At 44.3% G+C, this 24551-nt stretch overlaps 1 long non-coding RNA gene across 1 annotated transcript in view; it reads left to right on the forward strand.

Moving 5' to 3' along the window:
* Positions 1-13475: 13475 nt before the first annotated feature.
* Positions 13476-24551, forward strand: part of LOC116449547 — a 94338-nt gene continuing 83262 nt past the window's right edge. Inside the window, exon 1 of the long non-coding RNA XR_004242424.1 lies at positions 13476-13657. This is a non-coding gene — a long non-coding RNA (uncharacterized LOC116449547). The remainder of the gene's footprint in view (positions 13658-24551) is intronic.

The raw sequence follows: 24551 nt of genomic DNA on the forward strand, positions 1-24551 counted from the left end.
TAAATGTCTGATCTGTGGATAATGTCACCCCATCCATACAGCACCATAAAAATGTGCCGGTGATCACTACCATGGTTGACTCCTCCTGCAGCATTATACTCCTTTTTTTTTTTTTGCACTTTTTGTAACATTTCTTTACTACGAAACCCTATGTGTTGGTTTGAAGAATCAAGTGGAGTATCTTGACCGCAAAGTAAATTAAAAATCAAGTTTGTTCATTCTGAAACCACTAGAGTTCCCTGTGGGTCTCCTGCTTTCATTTGTGTGCAGTGGCTGCTGGATCATCCTTGTCCTCTCAGGGGTAAAACCACAGTTTTACCTCTGAGCTCTCTGGGTATTTGCTCTAGGTCAATAGGGCAGGACAACAGTTGTCAGTTACATGAGGAGCAGATTGATGTTATCCACATAAGCATTTGCAAAGAATACTGTATACCACAGTAAGTATTCCTTACATGATAGTTAAACCACTTCACACCACCAGTTAATCTTGCTGTTAAATCATTCATACAGGACTCTATCACCAGAGGCTGTCAGAGGTCAGCTCTTTCCTGCTATCTTGAAAGCCAGCATCTGAGTTCACTAATGTCTTACAAGGAGACAAGATGCTAAAACATAATTTTTTGTGTATTTCAGATGTACTTCAAATTTGACTCCCTCCAAATATAATAGTCCTTATTTCTCCATTAACAGGAACTTTATATCCTTTTCTGCATGAAAGTAAATCACAGTGTAACTCTCATATGAGATCTTAACTGGCTTCTACCCTACAAAATATTCTCATATATTGTGTAGAAACTAGCAGACTTTTTGATTAGACATAAAAAAATCTCCCTGGTTTTTGTTTCTGTTTGTAGACTTCGATTAGATACTACTGGCAAACCTAAACATTTGGATTTAGTCCCCACTTCAAGCAAAACTTACTAATACTTCTTTCAGTGGGAAGTGGGAATAAAAGCAAAGTTCTCCTAAAGTCTTAAAGCTTACAGCTAGTCTGGAAAAACAACATAATTGATGTTGTCCCTGATCTTTCTCATCTTTTCATTTCAGAGCAGGGAAACTGAGCCTTGAAGAGCTTTATGGCAGTAGGGTGGAGATATTCTTTGTGCTGTAGCTATTCATTGTGAACTCCAATATTAAAAACAGATATTAAATGTTAGAGTGACTGTTGGGGAAGATGAAACAGGAAAACCTTATAAATATGATTGCCTGACAAAAGATTTTGGGAATATGAAAACTACAGGCAACATCGAAATGAAAGCCACTTTTGAAATACCAAGTCTTAGTTACTGAACAACTAGAAAACAATGGTATGGCCACTGAAGATAATCCCCTCTTGATGGAACAATACCCTCTGCTTGCAGGCAGGTCCAAGGGTCAGAGCAGACCCTACTAGCTCAGCAGAAGGGGTCCAAAGAGTAGTTTTTAGAAGTTAAGATGTAACACTCTATGGTAATATAAGAACTCTTATAGGCTGTATGTAAATGCTATAGGATTTGTATCTTGTACTAGATTGGTTAGTGACAATTAGAATATTCAGTACAGAAGATGATTTATTGTATTGTAACCAGGACTTCTATTCATTCTCACTTCCATTCCTTACTCTTACTTCCATTCTATTCTCTTGCTCTTGCTCTTGCTCTTACACACTCTCTCTCTCTCACCCACTTACTCTCTTGCTCTCTTGGGCCTGCTCAGAGCTGAGTCTGGCAGCTCTGAGCAGTGCCCCTATACCCACGCCCTTTACAATAAACCGACTGTGTCCCAAGACCTGCCTATAGAGATCTCTCCGTCTACGTCCAGCCATCCAGTAACCTACAAGTGACTATAATCACTTAAGTTTGTCCCCTCAATATAAACTTTAAAGATATTCTCTACCAAACTCCAGGTACAGATTTTGACCTGTCAATTAGCCGCCACGATGCAGCCACACAAAAAATGTTCAGCATAAACAAAATCAATTCTATTGATTTCTAAGGGAAAGTTCACTTGAGGGACATCTCACAAAGCCCTAAAAAGCATTATTTCAGTGCTAAACATTTCTACAGTCAGGGCTCTTTTTTCAACAATGCACTGTATGTTGTTACTCTCATTTGAGCTGAATCCTTTCAAGACTAATGGGTGTAACCACCACCTTTCATATGGCAGCTCTGAGAGACAGTGAACACACCTGCCCTGTGCCCCTCCCTATCCCTCCTTCCCACACACAAAAAACAAAACAAAACAAAAAAAAAAAAAAACCCAAATTAGTCTTATTTGGACTTTTGAAAGCCCCAGGCTTGGATGGATGCTCTTTTCCAAAGTATTGTAAGAATGAATTTGCAGAAGAGAGAACGAGGCACTAAACCTGGAAATGATGTATGTGAAGGGGAGCTTAGAAAGAGCTTTAGAGTCATGAGGAAGGGGCCATTTTCAGTGGTTTACTCTCCTTGGTTTTATCTACAAAAGATGGACTTCATGCAGTGGTCACTGCAGTGGAACCACCAAACCCATCAACTTCCTCTTAAATGGTAGGACTTCTCAAGGTCTAAGTTGTGACTAATTACTCAGGTCAGCAGTACAAACATTATCAGTGCCTTCTGTGTTGGTATCTGTTCATCACACTGCCTGCTCAATCACCAAAGCCTCTGAGACTGTGGAAAGATACTAAAACCCAAGGAAGACAGCAAATGTCATCACTTATTTTCCCATGCAGGTGGGGAATAGCAGCACCGTCTGCCAAGGCACACAAGGGAAGGCTCTGTATCCAAACACACCCGCAAAGAGCACGCACTGGAGCCAGCAAGACCTCAGGATGGGCCATGGGAGAAAAGACCCATCCCCCACAGAATCCTTTGTGAATCATACCCTTCATGAACTGTTTTGAGTGTTTGGAGCTGGTAACCTGATTTGGCTTTACAGATTATGCCTTATAAAAAGACTTCTTGTTACCATGAGTGTTACAGCTATAACTCGCTGTACAGCTTTTCTCAAATTCTTCCTTTCATAAATGCCATGTTCACTAGCACGACTGAAGGTGGTTTCCAGGGTGGGAGAAACAAGCCTCTTTGAGGACAGCGGCCTTTATCAGTCTTTTGATAACCTACTAAGGCCTTACATGCCTGACTTTGAGGTGCCCAGAGGAAGGTGAGATCCCCTTCCTCATCTCTGGCACAACTGCAAAGGAGTTCTTTAGCTGAGTAACCTGTCCCCAGGAATAGGCACATCAGTTCTTTACTGCATGATCAACACAGCTCTATCCAAGGGACAACTTCCCCAGGATGGAGGTCGCTTTGCAGACTTATCTAGTTAAGGGTGGCTGGTTGTTTTAAGAGGTTGGCTAATCATTGTACACAGGAACACTTTGTTTTATTAAGAAAAACCTCTCAGTTGTAGATACTAATGTTTTATAAATGTTCTGTCCTCAGAGCAGGAGAGTTTTCTGTTTCTTTTTGGAAGCATCTTGATAAATCGAATGTAATTCAAAAGATTGCAAATCCCCAAACTCAGACCCTGTCTGAAAGGCCTGATTGGAAACAGATGAAAACACATCCTCAGTTTCTCAGGAGCCTGCTGGATTCTCCATGAGCTTCCTTATGAAAAATAACATAATAACAGCATTTGTATTTAAAAGATGCATTTTGGAATGAAGCCCAGGAAATCCCCAGGCTTCCCTAGTCAAATGCCTGTCCACTTTTTCACAGATCCTGTGCTCTGTGAAAACACCTGCAATTTTGTTGTTGTTTATTTTAACACCATCTTTTCCTAATTATGGCTGCACTGTGCAGCTTTCAATCTGTCACATTGTGAGATACAACAGAGATGGTGCCTTGCGCTGCACAGGCAGTGGCTGCAGCAGGCTGAGACAGGTGATAGAATTGCTTTAGAGGCTCTGCTTTGATTAGCAGCAAGGTTTTAATTGCAATTAGGTGACATAGTACCTGCTGCAATTTGACCCATTCTAAGCAGAGCAGCCAGCGTGGTGTCAGCTATCCCAGCTCTTCACACATAACCACATCCCTAACGAAGATCAGCACTTTGGTAGACACCTGTCATGAAACTTTCCATCCTTCTCTCCTATTCTGTCCTACATGCTATGATGGACAAAATCATTATAAATGAAGCATGAATATAGATATTTGCTTACTGGTCTGGCTTTTCCAAGGCTCAGGGCTCTTGAGCTGAACTCGGTAATATGTGAGGAGAAATGGGAAGGATGGGTCAAGCTTTGAACAGGACTCCACATCCAGTGAGGATGGGATTACTTCTCCTCTTCAGTTATTTCCAGTTCTGGAACATGTTTGGTCAAATATGGCACTGACTAAAAATGTGGGGATCCCTGTTGGCTTAGGGTGCAATAATCCTCTAGTATTACCCTAGCAGCCTGGGTAGTGAGTATGCAGCCCGACCCACTGTCATGGCTGTTTGTTCACCTTGTCCTTCATGACAGAAAGTGACTCTACTAGTTCACATTAGGTGAGGGTTTCATCATCAAAACCCCCTGCTTTAAGATGTTAATGATGTCTCTCTCTGATTTTTAGAAAACAATTATGTTACTATGCTGGTTTCTCTCCTCCCTCCGCTATTTTTTGTTTCTGCATTTTATGTAGGTTTCTGGTCCTGAACTCAACAGTATACAAGTATACATTTGTAAAGGTAATTAGATACTGAAAAAAATTGGTCGAAATTTGTGCCTTTTGAAAATACTGCTACACTTCTGTCTTTTCCTGTAAGCTTTTAACTACTGATATACATTTGGCCCTTAACTTGTGTTTCTGAAACCAGACTGAGTTCAGATGTAGCCTTTCTATTATCTAAAGCCTGTGCCCCATATTTTGCAAATCAATCATTGCTATTCCTGCTTCGGAGCTGTGGAACAGGCTGTCAACTGATATTAATCAATCTTTGTTATTGTCCGTTTCCAAAAGTCATTAGCATGCTCAGCCTCACATTGTGTTTTCCAGCAGAAAAATAATACATTGTCAACCATTCTTTGTTATGAGTTACTACACAAGTGACCTTATTGGCTCGACATATGTAATAGAGGTCTGTATTTACTGAGAACCTTGAAGTCTTTGTGTTTATCATACTTCCACTTTCTCTTTTCTATTTTTATATTACTTTGTTTTCCTTAACAGGTAAAACAGCTGTTCCCAAGAAACTGGAGATAGCTGAGGAGCTGGTATGAACGTTACAAGTAAATGAAGATATGAAGTAAGTACATCGGGCTGTTGGAAATGAGGAGATGATTAATGACCCTTTAACACATTAAAAATGTCTACCAACAAATCGCTATTTTTGTTGTCACATAGTAACACTTTAAATCCCGATAAACGTGTCCACAATGAAGCTGGCGTGTGTGAAAATCCTTCTTCTTGGCCATCAAGGCTTTACAGATGGATTTCTCTTGCTAGTTATTCCTCACAATGCTTGGTGAAGGCTGGTCATAGGAAGAAACTTCCTTTCTCTTTTTATTTTCCTCTTCTTCTTTTTCAGAGAACAATTCAATTTAGAAAAAATCTTTGTATCATATTACCTGTCTGGCTTAGTGTTATTTTTTATGTGCCAAGAAAAAGAAGTGATGTGTTCTCTCTGGACTGATCCATGTTGGATGTTGTGGTCCCCAAAGTGATGTGGCAGATGGACACCACCCTGCAGTGCAGTGAGGGGCTGATCCGCACGGGAGCTGCAGCCTCATCTCAGCATCTCCAGTTTCTGCAAAGCCAAAGGGGGCCCACACCCACACTCTCTGTCAACACATAAAGAAAACCTTCCTAGGCACCTGAGCACAAAACAAATCCAGTTCTGATAACAGGTCCGAGACCTGATGTTGGGGTTTTAGGAGTTCCCCTTCTGTTTTCTTTTCCTGTTAAAGAATTTTAGTTGCCAGGGGGACAAATTACTGGGTGCTTAAGAAAAACAAAAGACCTGGCCACAGAGAGAGGGGTCCATCTGACTACTCTCTTTCACCTGGGCTTGTGGGCTTAGTTCCCAGCATTTGGACAGAGAGGGAGCCTGGATGGAATTCGTCAGCACCGGAGACTTCTGCTTTTTTCGGCTGCCTTCCTTCTACCAGAGAAACCCTGGGATTCCCAAGCTCGCCTTTCCCTGCCCCGCTGGGAGCCAGGCTGCGGCCACCCTGCCCCTGTTGCTGCTTCGAGCCTTCGCTGCTCTGTAGCCCCGCACGTCCTGCCTGCCCAGACCTCCGGGGGTTCCACTGCAGCTCCGGAGTTTGATACATCTCATCTGCCACACGGGATTTGTGCTCGTCCCTGCCGTTCCAGCCTGCTGTTCCCGAGGGTCCGGCCGGACACCGGGATCAGCTGCCCAGGGGTTTGTGAGGCCTTTGTCCCATCCCTCCCTGGGATCCCAGGCCGCCAGTGCCGCGTGCTCCCTGAGCTCGCTCCGGAGCGCCCCCTGCAGCCGCGGGGGAACCATCGCACCTGCCCTGCTCACCGGGAGCCGCCAGCGCCCCTGCCGGCTGCGAGCGGAACTGCACCCGAGGGGAAAGGGCCCGACAGCCGAGAAGGCTGGCACTGGGTTTGTGATTGTTCGCTGTTACTGCCAGAGTTATTGCTGTTTGTTTGACTGGTTATACACATAGAGATATATAATAGTAAAGAACTGTTATTCCTATTTCCCACATCTTTGCCTAAAAGCCCCTTGATTTCAAAATTATAATAACTCAGAGGGAAAGGGGGTTGCAATTTTTTTTTTCTTCCATTTCAAGGGAGACTCCTGTCTTCCTTGGCAGACACCTGTCTTTCAAACCAAGACACCTGAGAAGATGAAGCTGAAGGATCTTTGCAAGGACTGGTGGTCAGTGATTCATGTGGGTTCCTTCCCCATCAAATGAACATGGAAACTAGAATAGTGTGGAAAGTTAGACTACTGCCCCAAAGGTCCAATTTACTCCCCGGGAACCTGGCTGCCGATGATGGCTCTTTTCCACAGGAAGGAAAGCTGTCCACTACCCTTACCAATTAACCTAACCACAACCCTAAACACTGCCCCTCCCGCTACACCTGCCGCTAACCATAACCCTAACTCCATATCAACGGGTGGTAAAGGTTCAGAAAGATGTAGGAGCAGCAATGTTGGAGCCTGGCTAGGATCACTTTGGCATGCCTTTTCCAGCCCCAGTGTCCCTGTTAAAGAGCTGTAGGCTCTTTAACACTCTCAACCCTAACCCTAACCTTTACCTTAGCCCATTTCCAGCCCAGCACCTAGCTACCAACAATGGATCTTTTCCACAGGAAGAAACCTTTCCACCCTAGTGTCTTGGGAGCAGTGGACAGGTAGAATCCAGCAGTCCAAGGCCAGCCAGAGCCCTAGTTCCTGGCAGGTTTTGACTGGAAGAAATCCTCCAATATTCGCAATTTTGGGAGGCAGAACCACTTTTGTGGCCACAGGTGGCCTCAGGGCTCAGCAAGTCCCATCCCCTGCTGCCATAGGCAAGCACACCATAAACCCTTTTTAAAATGAATCCATCTTTAATATAAAGTGACTTCCTTGCAAAGCAGAAAGAAGTTCCAGCCCAGGATGCTTATAAACGTATTTCTCATTTCCAGAGTAAATCCACTCTGGGCAATAATAACAATTTTTTCCCCTTGTCCTGCCTTCTCAATGTTTTCTCACAGTTTCCACTGTTGGCCAAGACTGCCTTTGCGAAAAATGCAAGCACTTGGTATAGGCAAAAAAGCACAGGTTAGTTTTGGGGCGGAGTTTTTTTAAAACTTCCTTGAATAAAAAAATCCTACCATACTTAATGTGTCCTCACTCCCTACCATTTCTAGAGTGCCTTGAGGTGTAGCCTCAGGAAAAATATATTACAGACTCCAGTCCTGGCCAGATGAATGCTACTCTTGTGAACAAATTCTTTAGAGTTCTCACAAGCTGAAGTCAGCAGCAGGTAATGGGAAACACTGCAGGGCATTGCTGTTGAAAAACCCTTTTTATCAGCTGAGGATCCACAAACCCCCACAGTGCAGCTTGTGACATCACCCTCCACTGGGAAAGAAAATACAGTATTAGTCAGGGCTTCAACAGCCCTTCAATATGTCATCAGCTTTATTGGGACTGAATCTCAGGCAGGCAGGTCACTCTGCTCTGTTCTCATCCAATGCTGTGTTTTGCTTTAACTGGTTTATCAGAAGAATCAATCTTGCTGGTATAATAAGGGTTCTGGTAACTCTGGAAGAAATTCCTGCTTCTGTCTGTCAGAAAAAGAAAAATGCAGAAGTTTTAAATCAGTTCACAGTAGGACACCTTAGACTCTGCCCAGTAAAAGCTTCACAAAATAGTTTGTCGGTCTTTCCCTGAGAAGTTTTATTATTAATACTTAGTAGGAGATGCCAACTCTGAAATGTCAAGTTTCCTGGTTAAAAAATTTGTGTCATCTTTTCTTCTCTGGGTTTTATTTAGAAAAAGGCATGCAGAAGTTTCTGACATACCAGATCCTGCCTGAGTCTGTGACAATAGTAGATAATTGCCAGCAAACCACTTAGTGCATCTTAATAATGCCTGAAGACCTTCCCAAATCCTCAGCCACGTCTCTCCCTAACATAAACATTTTCAATATTTAATCTGGGAGATGCCAGGGAAGACTGCCCTCCACCTTCCTGCCAGCCAAAAAACTGTGAGCAGGTCTCACAAACTGGGGGTAAACAGCAAAAGTGACCTGCCTCAGTGGTGTGATCATCCACTGTCAGCTCTGCTATCACAGCAAGAGGGGAGCAAAGAGCTGGATTTTAAATCCAGTTAAGAAGATGCTTTTTCCCCCTATAGCTTTGTACTGCAGCAAATGAGCTTCATCCTGTTTCAGCCAGCATAAACTTCAGTGATTACATATTTCATAGGCCATCAATTGAAGTGCTCTTACAGTCCTTTCCTCTTGTGAATGAATGTTTATCCCCCTTCTACAAAGGACCCAGGGGCAAAAGTCTCAACTTAAGAAAATGTTTGTGCAGGGCCACATGGGCAGCCTTGCCCTGCATGGCAGGTGAGCACATTAGAGCTTATGTCGTGACAACCCAGAGTCAACCCCACACCTGAGTGTGCAGCTGGAGAGGGACAGACCGTTCTAAAATCAATTAGGAAATGATGCAGGATGTCCATGTCTGTATCTTGGCACCTACTTTATTTTCTCTCTGGTTTTTTTTCCCTTCTGCTTATGTAAGTAATCCATTAAATAGCAATACCCAGGAATGAATCAGTGTTGTGTCATAAAAGCTCCTTCCTTGTAACATTATCAGGTTTTCTTTCTCCTCTGTAAGCATCATTCCTTCCTCCTCCAGTGAGTTTCTAAAGTCTTTCTGCTCCAGTGCTGGCTACTGCACAGCATACACAGATTTCTGAAAGTAAGTTTTTTAAGTGACCATTTCTGTCAGGCATTCAGTGCTGTCCAAGGCAGGTCTAATAAATACTGAAATAAAATCATACCTGATCTATGTCCCTTTTGCAGAAGACACAGATGATATTTGCAGCCACTTGAAAGGAGCTGTAAAAGCGCAAGGAGAGATCCTGCAGTGCAGATAGCGAGACAGTGCACAATCCAGTGCCTCTGCATTTCTGCAGCCTCTCTTCATGGGTTGTCCCATCAATTCCAGCTCTGCTCCAAGACCAGGAAGAAAGACAGTGGGTGGTGTTGGGTACCACAACCCTTCAGGAGGGTGAAGCAGTGGATGACTTCATGGATGGCATTTCATCTCAAAGATGTGGCAGTACTTCTTTATCCCCAGCAGAAATACTGTGCCACCCATCAGGCCTCCTGTGATCATAAACAACTAAATGTGTATCTTGAGAATTCCCACCCTAAAGTCTGCTGGAGACTGTGTGGAGGGAGAGCTCCAGACATGCTATTGCCCATGACTGAGCTGGTTGTAGCTCTTTCTAGGTACAACATTAATCATGATGGATTTTTTTATATGCTTGGGTTATGTGACTCTACAGAACTAAATTTTAACAGAGTATTAATTAAATGCTGATTTCTGCCATTAACCAATGCTTTAATAATTTTTACACAGCCTGTGTGAGGCAAAGTGCTTTCATAACTGTGCAGTTTTCTATTTTTTCTCTTTTCCATTGTTCAGATGCCTTGAGTTGTGGTTATATTGTTATTTTCCCTTTGATTTTATTACTTTTACCCATCATTTTAATCTCCCTGGAGTGAGTGGATGGGTAGCCTAGGCTGTGCAGGACACCCATGCTTTTAGAATGACAAGAGATGGAGACGATCTGGCCTCTTGGGATAAAACTGGCACAGCTTTACAAACTGGGTAAAACTGGTTTCATAGATTGCCCCTCCCTCCAATTAAAAAATGAACCAGTCACTTCCCTGCAAAGGCCCCTTATGTGTTGCAGCACAAGAGGGCAGTGTTAGGTTGGATTGAGTCCCACAAGGGTGCAATTAACACGGGAACAGTTAATGGCTCAGTAATTTTGCCTATCGGTGAAGAGGTGTGTGGGGTGAGGGCTTGGCCACACGGGGCTGGGCAGTGGAAGAGGTGGCCAAGCTCCTGAACCACCTTTTTTGCCTGGATCAGCATCAACTGCCATGCGACACTGCTGGGCGTGGCATTTGGGGGCACCAGTCTTACTCCAGGGTCCCAACAGCCACCCTGGCCCCCACAGGGCTTTGCTGTGACTTGCAGCATCTATGTGTCTGTCTCTGCCCACTGAGATTTTCCATCCTACCTCGGCTGCAGGGTCCCATTGACGGCACTTGCTGCAGTGCTTAGCAGAGCTGCTGCATGTTACCTTGTTCATGAGGGCAGGAATACCCATCCTTTACAAAGTCCCTTCGCTGGCATGTCTGGTGAGATGTCCCAGCTCCCATGTCTCTGATGGAATTGCTGGAGTCTTTGTGCCGTTTAACATCACCCAGCATCTGCAGGAACAAACCAACTGGTCCAACTCAGGGTCTGGCCAGCCTTCACAGTAAAAGACAAGCTCATTGTCAGTCAGTGCCTTTTATGGGGCAATAAATGAGAAAAAGTTAAAAAATAAATATTATGCATGGGAACAGCTGTGAGGGTATGTAACTAATGATGTCCTCCCAAGGAGAGGAGGGATGGGAAGAGGAACCTCTCCACAAAACAAGCATCACATCACCAGCAGGATACTGGTACCTTCTCTTTCACAGCCTGGTCCTGTTTTACCCAGACCACTCTGAGGCTCCTTTGTCAGCCTCTGGTTTTTCATGAATGATCTGAGAGTCTGAGTTACCTCTAACTTTTCCCCATTTTCAAGGAAGCATGATGTTAAAAGCAAAGGTTTTATGTGTAGCTGTGGTGGCTCATCTCAAAATATGTATTGATTGCTGCACACGCAAAATAAGAGTTGAGCATAGGCATACATAATTTATTTGTGCCTGGGGGCTGGTTGCTTTTGTGCTCTCTGGTTTTCTGGTCGTTGTATCATGATTGGGAATGATCTTGAGCCACGGACATGAGCACAGTGCTCCAACCCCAAAATGGAGTCCACTGAACGATTCTCCAGTGCTTCATCCTCTCAAGCAAGGCTGGTGCAAAGTCCTGGGAGATCCCACTGCAGGCTCAGAGCCTCAGACACCATTTTTTGATGTACACAGAAGACTTTGTTTTAATAGGAATTAATTAGCAGTTTAAATACTTGCAGGGTAGGAAATCCCCCACAGGGTACACTCGTTAAGGTTTCTTTACACATTACCTCCCAGGAGGATGCAGACTTTCCCTTCGTTTCCTGCATCACAGTCTGCTTCAGCGAAAACTCCAGTAATTGTACTACAGCCCCAAAGTACTGAAACTGCAACCATAAATTCCTTCCAGTGCTCATCTGTCCCTCTGTGTTAGACAGGATGGTGATGGGCAATAATTTATCAAAGAGCCTGAGGTTATAGTGTCACATATTCATGCTCAGGGTGCAATGACGAGGTGATAATGTCAGTGTAACCACACATCCTGTGTGCATTATTTATTGCTCTCATGAATGACAAATTTGTATTTTGAAATGGCTGAGACATTTATCTGCTGTCCTGAAAAGCCGGTTTATGAAGGTGGCATAATCTTATCTCTAGGGAAGACAATCCCTTTTATTATTGGCATTTAATAAGAGAATGTGTCATTACAGGAAAATAATTAACCTATTTCTAGGAAGTTTGTATCTTGAATAAACAGGCAGCTGTATGTGTGCTGCCAGGAGTCCTGTCTGCCCAAGCTGTCTTCTGAGGGAAGCAGTCTGCATTCCAACAAGGATGAGGAGAGTGGATAGACTTCTACAGAATAGTACTGCAACACCACAGTTTCTTTAGGAGTTGTTTGAATTTTTGAGGCATTTTGCATAGGGATGACTCCTCTTCCCATGGGATGATCAGATAGTTGGGGCAGAGTCTGAGGTGAGATGAATCCTGGCTGAACTCTGGCATGGCTTTACCACAGATACAACAGTTCTGCCAGTTTGGGAGACTTCCACAAGTGGGGTGACTAAATGGGACAAGAATCCCACTCAGTTTTCCTTCTCTAGTGGTAATCACCAAAGACTCAAGATGGCCACTTAGTAGAATCAGGTAAACAGTTAAGTAATGCTGAGTTGCCCCATAAGCAGAAATCAGTGCTTGCCTGGTGGGCTGGCTCTCTGTGTGCTCTGTGGGGTGTGTGACTCTCCTGTGCCACACTTGCTGCAGTGTGGAATGCTTTGCTGGAAGCTGCTTTGCCACACATAGCAGGAGAAGGTAATCACAAAAAAATCCTATGAGTTGTCTGTCACTGTCCTACATTTCACCCTTTTTGAAAAATGTGACTAGCTCCTATCATTTAAAAAACTTTCCCAGTAGACCATTTCATCTTTCAATAGCAAAATATATTGTGGAGGTTACGAGTGTATCCAGAAAGACAATAGGCATGAGTACCAGCAAAAGAAATTGCAAGTAGACAAATGGGAAAACATTTTCAAAATGGATGTGAGCAAACACTAGGAAGAGAGACACTGGGATCCTGGAGATACTCAGATACTTTGCAGGAGGCCCTGAGAATCCTGATCCCCCTTTGAAGTGAGTCCTGCTGGGAGCAGGGGTTGGGTCAGTGACTTCCAGTGATACCTCCCAACCCAAACTACTCTGAATCTGGAAGGTGATCAGCTCTGCGACCACCTGAATCACAGAAAGTGCTTGTCTGGCTGCCTGGGCCACCTCTGGGGAAGCTAAGGATGGAGAGCACTGACTGAGGCTCAACCTGCCTCAGACACAGGAGCTTGGTGTGCTTTTGGTGCTGCCAGGCAGAGCAGCCCTTGGTGCAGTTTAATACAGGGATTCAAAGACATGCTATTCCAGAGCTTGTGCAAATCACACAGATGCTGGGAAGCTGTTCTGACACCTCATGAGCCACTGTTCTTCTGCTCTAAAAGTGCTCTGTATCTGCTTATCCTTTGCAAAGTGACACCAGTATGAATGTGTCTGATTTTGTAAAGTGTGTTTTTTCTGTAGGCATTCAAACTGCTTTGAGCCGCGTGATTATGATAGCTGAGCCTCAGCTCCCACTTTGCTGTCATCATCAGCATTCATAACCAGTGCTGAGAGGCGTTGGTGGTGAGAATCAAGCCCTGGTGCAGCTCCAGGTGATTGCTGCCTTCTCCCAGAGCCTCAGCATACACTACATGAATATCACCACGCAGTGGCTGCCATCACTCTGCTGGATAACCAGGGCAGGTAAGAAAAGCTGTGCCTATCATTTAAATGAGATGCTGGCTCATCTGAGATTCACAGTCCTGCCATGAGGTTAATTAATTTTCTTTAAATAAATATGGCAGTGAAATCATCCATTCTTTTCTTTGGAATACTGACAGAAATTTCAAGAAAAGGAAAACTGGTGAATTTACACTTCACAATTGCACTGCTGAGCCTGAAAAATATTTGCCCTAGTGCAGATGCAAGTAAACTGGAGTCACAGATGAAGCAATTATATGGACAGCAAAGAGGGACCAGCTTGAACATTTCTCATGCAATCAAAGCCCAACCAAAGCCCTGCAAACTGGAGAGGTGGCCATGGCAGGATGAAAGTGCCATAAAGGCAAATGACCATAACCATCCAGAGGTTTTGGTATTTGCTGTGGCTAATCTAAGCTGGGTGTGTGCAGCACCTTCCTCAGACCTCCAGCCACTGCATGGGGTGTCAGCTGGCTAGAGATTTGCAGCTGAAAAATGGGTTGAAGTGTAAATGTAAGTCTTGATATTATCTCTGGAGACAGCATCAGAACTATCTGACACCTTATCAATTCATAACGCATCTGTTTCAAAATGCTCTGCTTGCACCAGGAGCTGTGCATGTGGAATTGTGCTGTGCAGGGGGCTCAGGGCAGCTGTCACACACTGCAGATGTCAGATGCTGTGCTTGCTGTCCAAGAGAGAGTCAGGCTGTCCCTGGTAGGGCTGCGTTTTTGGCAATTTGTTCTGATGTTTCCTAAATGAGGGAATCACTGCAGATTTCATACTACAGTGGCTCCTCAGCAGTGGCTCTTGAGACCCTCTGTCCCTTCCACCTCTGTCCAAAGGTTCCTGAGCAGGAAGCTAGCCCCTGAGCCGGTGGCTGGTGCTCCAGCACAGCTGCAGGAACGACCTCCTGCCTTGCCAAGGAATAAAAAAGGGAGGGAGATTGGTTTTCTGCAGTGAGCTCATATTCTGAGAATGGGCCATGGCAGCTCCTTACTAACACATGCAGTGTTAGACTGTCCACAGGCAGGGCTGGGGGTGCTGCTGGGGGCTGCCTGCAATTCCAAACAACAAAGCAGGAGAGTTTTAGGCAGAGGGTGACAATGGCAATTGCACCTCTTTGTGATGCAGAGATCAGACACCAACTGGCCAGTTGTTAACACTGTTTTAGCCAGTCATGGAGCTTTGAAGTGTTTTTCTGAGCTCCGAGTGTATTTTCTTAAAGGCTAAAATACACTTTGAGTGCTGTGCTGTCACTGCAGTGAAGGATGCCGAAGGATGGGCCACTGTCTCAGAATAGAAGGCAGATATATATTTTTGTTGAGATTCAGTTGCTGAATTGGTGAAGCATCAAGCAATTGCCATAAAGCTTTTCTCTGAGTAATACTCTTGTCCTTCTAGATTTGGGTGACTATCTGACAGTCTGTGTTGGCTGAAGATCAGAGGGTAGAGGGAGGCTGTGAGTCTGGCTGCAGTTTCCTTCCACCCTCTGGCAAAACAAAGCAAAGGCAAACGTGACATCCCACCCTGTGACTTGGGTCTGGCAATGGTTTGGGGGCTCGAGGCAGGAGGGCTGGGCGATGCTGGGCTGTACTGCCCTCACTGATGGGGCCGTGCTGGGCTCATCCTCCCTGGCCACAGTGCACAGGGAGGGAGAGCACAGTGGGAACTGAACTGTGTGACACTGGGTGCCAGAAGGATCCTGGTAGGAAGGCTGGCAAAGTGTCCTGAGAACTTCTTGGGAAAGACCATACAGCCTTTGGAAAGCTTTTACAACATGTTGGACTAACATGCATTGAGAGAGTTGAGGTGGAGCTGATTCTTGGGACAAGGATGTGCTACAGTCCAAAAGTGCTCAGCTGAAGTCCTCCCCAGACTTCTTGCCCCATGATCTCCATAATGTCCTCCCTCTTTCATGATGGGACTGGTTCTAAGCCCACAATGAAGCTGTGTTCTTCAAGGCCTCAAATTCTGTTTTGCAGAGGTGTTACCAACCCCTTCCACATTTTCATCTCCCAGTGACAGCACTGCTTTACTGAGCCTTTGCTCTGAGCTCCTCTGTTTCAGGGAAAGGCACCCCAGGCAGAGGGATGCTGTGGATTTTGGCAGCTGTGAGTGTATCCCAGCAGCCACATCCCTGTGCACTTCAGAAGGTAGGCAGCGGGGAAGCCAGAAAAATAAGGAAGAGGGACATGTAAAAAGCCAGACATGGTTTATACCCAAAGACCAGACAGAATCAATGTTTCCATGGAGCATATTGCATCTAATCAGTGTTTTCTGGTAGAAAACTTCTGATGAACTTGAAACCTAGGCCTGAATTTATTTGCCAATGTCTAGTGAGTGATAAGAAGGTAACTAAATACAACATTTTTCTTGACTGGAAAAATATATTTACCCTGGTGTGATTTTTTTTTTTCTGTGATCTTGGGAATGGTGAGTGCCCAGCAAGTTGTGGCAGAAGCTGTTTCTGCCAGGAAAAACACACTGGTCTCTTTCCTTTTGAAATGGAGAGACAGCCCAAAATTTCACTCCAAGGTCTTTCCTGGCCGGGAGTTCCTCTGTTGAGATGCCCTTCAGGGCTGATATCCCTGTGATAGCCTTGTTCATGAGACCTGGACCATTGGAGTGGTGGGAAGAATGGGCTAGGAGAGACAGGGACAGGGCACCTCCCTTTCCCTGTTCCCTTTCCTTCCACTGATTGCCTGGCATCATCCTGCACTGCATCTCACCTTTGCTTTTGCAGTGAATTATAGAATCTGGAGGGAGAAGCACTTGTTTTATATTGATGCCATGAAGATTTTTGCCTTTTCTTTTATACCCCTGTTATACCTTTTTACAGCTTCTGTATTCCTAGTGCTTTTTGCCTACATTCTTGGCCTTGTTTGTCAAGCTAAGAGACTAAACATTTTAGAAGCTTCGTAGTGAGGGATCAGTGTGCCCCAGACAGCAAGGTCCTCTCCAGAACATATTCTGTAACCTGAGATAGAACCATCCAGGGGAAGGCTCCTTGGGGAGGGGGGCTCACTTGAGCCTCTCATTGGGGAATCTTTGATAGATATGCTAATTAGTAAAGCCTATAATGTTATACCCAATGTTGGGGGGGACACACGAGAGGAGAGACACAGAGACACAGGGAAAGACTCGGTAGGGTACATCTCGATGCATATGACCTGGACGTGTACACCTAAGGATTCTTAAGAGTAAATACCAACGTAAAATCCCTTTTCCCCTTCTAACCGTGTATGCCTCTTGATTTTAAGACCAGGAAAAGGCATCAATATCCCAAGGTGAGAATAGCAGTTGGAGCTAGCTCTAAGCCTAAATTCAAAATGTACACCTGCCCCAAGATGTTTCCAGACTGCACCAGAAAGCTGCTGCAAAGAATCCCATCCTCTCCATGATGCAGGGAAACCTGTGCATCCTTCTGCAAGAGAGGGATGGCAAATGGAAGCCATTAGTGGTGTTGTGCCCCAGCCCCACTGCCAACCTGGCTCTGAGCACTCAGATACAGCTCCCTTCAAGGCTGTGCTGAGGGGTTTGCAGTGAATGGTCTATCTGGGTTCTTTGGCAATGGGATGGGCAGAGGCTGAGCCCACCCAAAAGCTCCTGCCTCCTGCTCTTCCTACCACCACACTTCACAGGGTCCCAGTGAGAAGTCAGGTCTAAGGCCATGATGAGGGGCCCTGTGCGTGGAGGGGCTTGGGTGCTTGATTTCCACCAAAGTCCCAACACCCATGTGTGAGCCGTGGCCCTGAAACCTCAGCAAGATGCCTTTGGGACAAGCCCCTTGGCCTGGTGGAAGAAGCTCTTCTCTCCACAGGCCTTGAAGTGTGCCAGTGCTCAATAAATCTCATTTGGCCCAAATTTACTTCCAGAGATGGTCTCTTCAGAAAAGCATGTTTACTTTCCTCCCGGCAGTGACCCAGCCACACGATGCTCTGGATGCACAGAATTGCAAGTGCAGTGTATTAAATTATCGCTTCTCCTTCGACTGACATGCAGAATGGAAGTTATAACTGATCTGGTTTTCCACTAAAAATTTATTGCATTTAAGTGTATCTAATTGAGTAAATTTTATTTGTACGCAGGAGCTGCTTGTCCTATTGCCTCTCTATCATTCTGAGATTGTATTAAGGTCTCTCCTCGTGCCCAGTCTGCAGACTTATAGACCCTTGTGTGTATCCCCCTTCCAGAAACATTTCTGTCATCTTTTCAGTCAACCTCCTCTGGGCTGTGCCTACCAAGAAAAACAACCTCCCTACCCTCCATCCAACTATCAGCTCTCAGGCCTTAGTGTGGGCCCCTGAAAACCCAGCTTTTTACCTCTTATTCCAGCAGGCACTAGTCAGCTGATTGCTTTCTGCATAGAGCACAGTCTCTTCTCCCAATTACTGCGACTGTTGGAGCTTTAAAGGTGATGACTGTGTGTTGTTGGAATATAAATTGATCATTAGAAACATTCATAATGGCTGCTTGACTTTATAATTAGTCATGTATCTGTATTGCATTCAGGAGCTGTTAGTCTTCAATGAACACATTCCAAATAATCCATTTATATTTAAATAAATTGACACACAATAGCTATCTTAATCAATCTAAATATAATTCCTATTTAGGAGCCTCTGCTTTGCCACTTTTACTTTTTTCTTAGGATAGCAGCAGTTGGGTTTAGTGGGATTTGGAGCCCCAGGAGGGCTGAGCTGGAGAATGGGCAATGGTCTGGTCTCTTGCAGCTTCTCAGTCCATGAGGTACAGGGAAATTCAGATCATGATAGTGGAATGGTAGCACTGGTGGGACAGAGGTTTGGGTCTTCTGTCACTTGTGTGAATTATTGGATGTCTCCAGCAGTGTCATGGTTTCACCCCAGCCAGCAGCCAAGCCCCAAGCAGCTGCTCACTCACTCCGCCACTAGCAGGATAAGGGAGAGAATTGAAAGGCTAAAAGCCAGGAAACTTGTGGGTTGAGATAAAGACAGTTTAACAGGGAAAGCAAAATCCAAGCACACAGGCAAAGTAAAACAAAGAATTCATTCACTGCTTCCCCTGGGCAAGCAGGTGTGCTACCATCTCCAGGAGAGCAGGGTCTCATCACACGTAATGGTGACTTGGGAAGACAACCACCATCACTCCAAACATGTCCCCCTCTTCCTCCTTCTTCCTCCAGCTTTATACATGAGCATGATGTCATATGGCCTGGAATATCCCTTTGGTCAGTTTGGGTCACCTGTCCCGGCTGTGTCTCTTCCCAAGCACCCCCGACTTCCTCACCAGTGTGGCAGTAGGAAAAGCAGAACAGGCCTTGGCTCTGTGTAAGTCCTACTCAGCAACAACAAAAATATCTCTGTATTATCAACCCTGTGTTGTCCAAAACAGAGCCCTGCACCAGCTACTGTGAAGAAAATTAATTCTACCACAAGTAGTAGGTTTCCTTGGTCTGGGATCATTAAAAATTAACTTCCATTTTTCCATTGACAAAATTTTAATTTTTTTTTTTTAAATTGTTTATTTAAAACAGTTTGATTCATGTTTGTTGATAACTTTATAGATTTGATAAGGTAAAGACTCTCCCAGCTTATTGTTACACTTGAGGAAATTCCAGGTAATAGGTATCTGAGGGAGGTCACAGCAGTCACCAATGATGTGCAGGCGAGATGACGGCATACAGCTGGCAACTTCAAGTTGAGTTTGCACTGCAAAGTTTGGATCCTGCCAAGCCCCAGACAGGTGAGTTTTGTGATTCAATCTTCCACCCATGTTGTGAAGGTTTTAATTTTCTGCAACCTGAATCATCTAATTTACCTGTTTGGTGCAAATATGTGAATATAGCTGAGCAAGGAGCCACATATCATACCTGCTAAAAATCACTTATCAGATTTTATTGGGAGACGGAATTGCATTTTTATGCCTTTTTGGACAGTCAACATTAATTGCTCCTTGCTCATTGGTGAGGGTATTTAAGACTGTATTGTTTTTGAGATGAGAGGACCATTCCTCAGCTGGTGGACACTCTCTGTGATTTTGCTTAAGACATGTTAGTACTCAGGAAGTAAGGATCACAGTGATGCATTTTTTTCTTTTGGGGAGTTTTTTTCTTCACTAGCAAAAAAGAGGTGTCTTCTTTTTTATTGAGCACGGTCAAACCCTGAGGAAATTACCCCTCCCTAGAGGACCAGAGTAGGTGTGAATACCTAAGCAGTGTGCAAACTCATACACCCCACCAGGGAGTTCCTGAAGGTGATGAAAATACTGTTTTCCACTGTTTTGCAGAATGCCTTTATCCCCATGCAGCTCCTATGGAAACAATCACACAAAACCCCCATGTCTTACTGCACACTGATCTTATTTCTCTGTGTTGTCTTCTTAGTGAGAATAGATAAACAAAATAATAACAGAAAAAACCCCAGCCAATGATGCCAGTAGAGATCATTAAACCCTGTGCTGCTTGGGGTGGTCAGAGTGTGTTGCACATCATGCTGAGTGTGTGTCACACTGTCCCCAGCCCTGAGCACTCACAGCAAGACAGGTCCGGTGAAGGAAAGAGGAATGGAGGTGTCCACATGGATATGGCTGGTAGGTCTCCCCCACCTGAGATCTGGGTTAGCTGGGATGGTAGGAGACCTGGAGGACATTGTTCTACCAATTACAGGTCTTCAGCTGCAAAGGTTTGTGTGGCTGCAGTGCCCTGGCCACCAACTGTTGTTCAGGGATACCCCACCAGATAGATGGAGCTCTGTCCTTCCCCAAAATAAGGGAGTTGCCTTGCTGGGCAACACTCCCAGGAAGTCCATAGCACAAGCAGTGCTGCAGTTGCCAGAAAGGAGCCGAAAATCTGCCAAACCTCAGCTGGGATGAGGAGAGAGAGCCCGTGAGGGGCTCTGCTAATAGGGAGCTCTTAGGGACTGCTGAACAAAAGGACTTGTCCTGCAACAGTACAGTAGGCAGGGAGAGATTTGGTTTATTTGACTGTGTTTCATCCAGGTCTGATGGGGTTTTTTCCACTTTGAAAGTTCCTTTATTCTCTTTTTTGTTTCCACAGAACAGCTGCAGTGTTTCAGGGCTCCTGGGGTGTTTTTGTGCACACAGTGGAGAGGGGTCCAGACCAGTGCTGCAATGGGTTCACACCACATGCCAGAAAACTTCCCCTGGCCCCATCCAGTGAACTTCACAGTTCCTATAGCCCAGATCAACACCTAAAACCACTGCAAGATTCCACAGTAGGAGAGCAGGAAGGACAAAGTGCAGAAAGAGTTTGATACAGCTTTACAGGTAGAGAGAATTCATTAGGTGAGAATGGCCATGTGGAAAACCCCCAGTAGCTCTGCCAAATTTAACCCTGGCATGAGAGGGACCTGGGAATAATGTGTGGTTTATACAGGTTTTCCTTGTTATCTTTTCCCAGAAAGATTCTTTATCTGGTGGGGTTTTGTTCACTGAAGCTCTTTGATGCTGCCTTTCATTTCCCCCAGTAATTCTTCCTTTCCAATGGCCCATTGTTGTCCATCCTTATTACATGGAGTCATTTGGACGACATCCATTTTTGCTTCTTCAAAAAAATTCCACTACCTTTGCTAAAGGCTGCATCACATCCTATTTAAAATCAGCAGAGACTTCAATGAGCCCCAAACCAGACCTGGAATCGCTACTTCCTTTCAGGTTTCTCAATATGATATTTGCCTCCTAGCAACCACCATTTGCAGGCAGGGGCACAGCAATATTAAGCTCTCAGTTGAGTGCCACAACTGGCATCCCAGCACACCCTGCAGAGCCTTACAAAGCCCTCAGTAGTGTCAACTCATTCCCCTTGCTGTAGGAGTCATTTACACAGTGTTATACACAGTCTGAAAAGCAAAGGGAAGTTTTGCCCTGCGGAGGCTGTGAAAGGAGGATGGGGAGTGCTGCAGGCTCGATTAATACTCCAGGGTGTGACAGAAGCACCCAGAGGATGTTTGGGGTCCTGTGCTTTTACTGCCTGGAGTATCCCCGTGCATTGTCTCATCCCAGGTGCACTTTTGCAGTCCTGCTCTTTGACAGCTAATTTGGTGCCTCTTTCTTTCTTTAATTACAGCAATTTATCACACTCCCTCCCATCTCATCCTCTCTAATATACCGTGATGGTGAATGTCACTTGTTCAGGTAGGACAAGGTGAAGTTTGCCTGCTGGGAGCAGTGATTTTTCCTTAAGGACCTGGAAAATGCTCTCAGCAGAGTAAAGCCTTTGGGTCTTTTTGGCTTCCTTATGCTTCTTCTCCTCCTATTTTTGCATGTCCGTTCCATAAATTCAGTTTTTCTGATTAGCCCAATTGCATCAATTGTGGATCTGTTTGGGGAAACCCAAGATCCTCTTTTACCTTCAACTCTTTAGGAAGAAAGTTGCATGTTATTCCGGTGAGGCCGGAGAACCAGCCATATCCATGCACTTCCATCAGCACGACATTCCAAGGGCATCTGTGGCTCAGAACAGCTTGGCTTCCTCAGCTCTTTCTTAACAGTAACAGGTATCTCAAAGGGTTTGGATGAATAACCTCCCTTCTGGTGTATCCTATTTGAAAGTTGCCAGTGTCTCTTCCATGTTTGTTAGTCACTAATTTTTGGTATTGGTGAGGTGAGGTGAGGTTATTTAGCTGTGATGTTTCATGAGAATCTCAGCTTTCATTAAGGGACAGGAAAGGAGTAAATATTTAGTGCACTAACAGATTCTAAAAAGAAAGCTGAGCATGCAAAGCTGCAGGGCCAAAATTCAGAAGGCAATTTAAGAGCCTGCCACCTTTAAAACTCTCATTTAGTAATTATTTTTAGATGTCATGATGTTTTTAATGAACTCCTGAATCTTTAGAGCCTGGAGCAATTCAGCTGGGAGAAATTATAGTTTCAAGCTGCAGCACACCTTTGGAGTCTTCCCTGGTTTAGCTGAGAGGGATGTGGATGCACAAGGGATCTGTGTATGCCTGTGGGGTTTTGTACAGTGGATATAAACTTATTATCCCATCCATTTTACTTTAATTGCATCTATCTTGCTAACTGGACAGTTAGCAAGGACCACCTCAATAATCCAGGAAGATAAAAAGTTTAAGAGCAATGGCATAAATATACTGTGCATTTTACTGGTTCAATAGTCATAATATCTGGATCATATAAAAATAGCTATTTAACAACAACTCTTTCTCCCACAGCAATTAAGAACCTATGAAAGTTGAAAGATGAAGAGCATCATGTAATTGGTTTCTGCAAAGTCTAATGAGACTCCATTTTCTCAGTAAAGAGAATATTCTCTTTCTTGAGAATAGAAAAAATAACTGATGATAAATATTTATAAGTGACTTAGCTTTCTCCTGTCACAGTTTTCATCAACAAACTACATTTAAAAAAAAAAAAAAAAAATGCTCACATTAGAAATGCAGCTTATTGACTACTGTTTAGTATTTGTACTGCAGTGGTGCGCAGAAGACCATGGGGGGTTCTGGGCTCCAGGCACCACCTCCCCAGCCTGGGCTGCTCGCAGGGTGCCCCCATGGAAGCCTTATGATTTTGGGGAGAATTTGGGAAACTGGAACCATCCTAAATAGTGCACCCTGTAGTCACTGCCTTATGTTATTTCTGCAACTCCACTTAAGGTTCCTTGAATGGGTTTTGGGGAATGCATTTGCTGTAGTAATTCCAGGCACTACTGGAGACACCCCTTGAGAGCCATTCTGGCCATGGTGTGAGCAGTGCATGTGCAGTCTGAGCCTGTTTTGCCAACATTGATCATTCAATGCACTTACATAAGATCTCTTGGCCAGCTCAGTTGACACGTACTACAACAATGGTCTCGCTGCAAGTAAAACAATGTGAAGATATATATTGATATTTCAATTACCTTTTAAATTGTACTTGCTGAGATCCCTGTGCTTGACTTGGGAGTTAAAGCACGGATTGTACCCGGTTCTGCAAACACATCGTTTTGTCAGTTCAATGCATAGAACAGCTTATACCTCCATCCTTGAGTAATCACCTCTGCTTTAAACACTGACCCTAAACTGTATTTACACAATAGATTAATGTGCAGTTCTTACAGAGAAAAAATTGCTTCAAGGAATCTGAGTAAGTGCAATTTTCTCTGCTCTTCTTCTATGATCTCCATCATAAATAAGTAGCTATGAGTGCTCATGGGACAGTGCAAGGGCTTCTTGCAAGCAGTTGCTTTTACAGCTATTTTATGGCTAGGGTGTTAAGGAACTAACAGTTTGAAATTAAACCAATGGTGGTTATAAATACATCTCTTTACGTGGCTATATCTTAGGTTTTTTTCCAAGAATGAGATGATGGCAGAACTCAGATTCCTAAAGAACCTCTTTTTGAAGGCAAAGGTGACCTCTTTTTAGCAGCTGTGACTGCAAGGCAAGTTTCCTTATTTAAGGGGGAAGAATTCATACTTGTCACCAGGGAAAATAGTGAATGCACAAGAAGTGTCTCATGTAGTATGAAATAATACTGCACTCTTTCCTGAGGCATACGTTTAGATAGGATTTTCTCTAAAAAAAAAAAAGACAGGTGAACATCACATGCTGGATGCCTTCTTAAACATACTTGCTAACCAAGGTCACGTTAATTCTTCTGGGTTCAAAACAACTTCACTTACTGGATCGGGGTTAATATTTCACAGACACACAATAAAAGGTTCAGGCCTTAAAAGCAAAAAAAGATTTTTCTTTTAATGGTATTCTGAATGGAAATTGTATCATCTTCTTAGAGGAAATCAAATGAAATAAAGCATCACGAGTGCGGTTGACCCGATGAGACCAGGGACATGGGAGAACAAGGAATGAATGGTTTAACCTTCTCCTACTCTGTTGTTATGGTGAGACTGGAATAGCAGATGCAATTCTGCCTCCCACATCTCAGAAATGATGTTGCA

Source organism: Corvus moneduloides, chromosome 11, assembly GCF_009650955.1.
Source record: "Corvus moneduloides isolate bCorMon1 chromosome 11, bCorMon1.pri, whole genome shotgun sequence".
In the NCBI taxonomy this organism is placed as follows: Eukaryota; Metazoa; Chordata; class Aves; order Passeriformes; family Corvidae; genus Corvus; species Corvus moneduloides.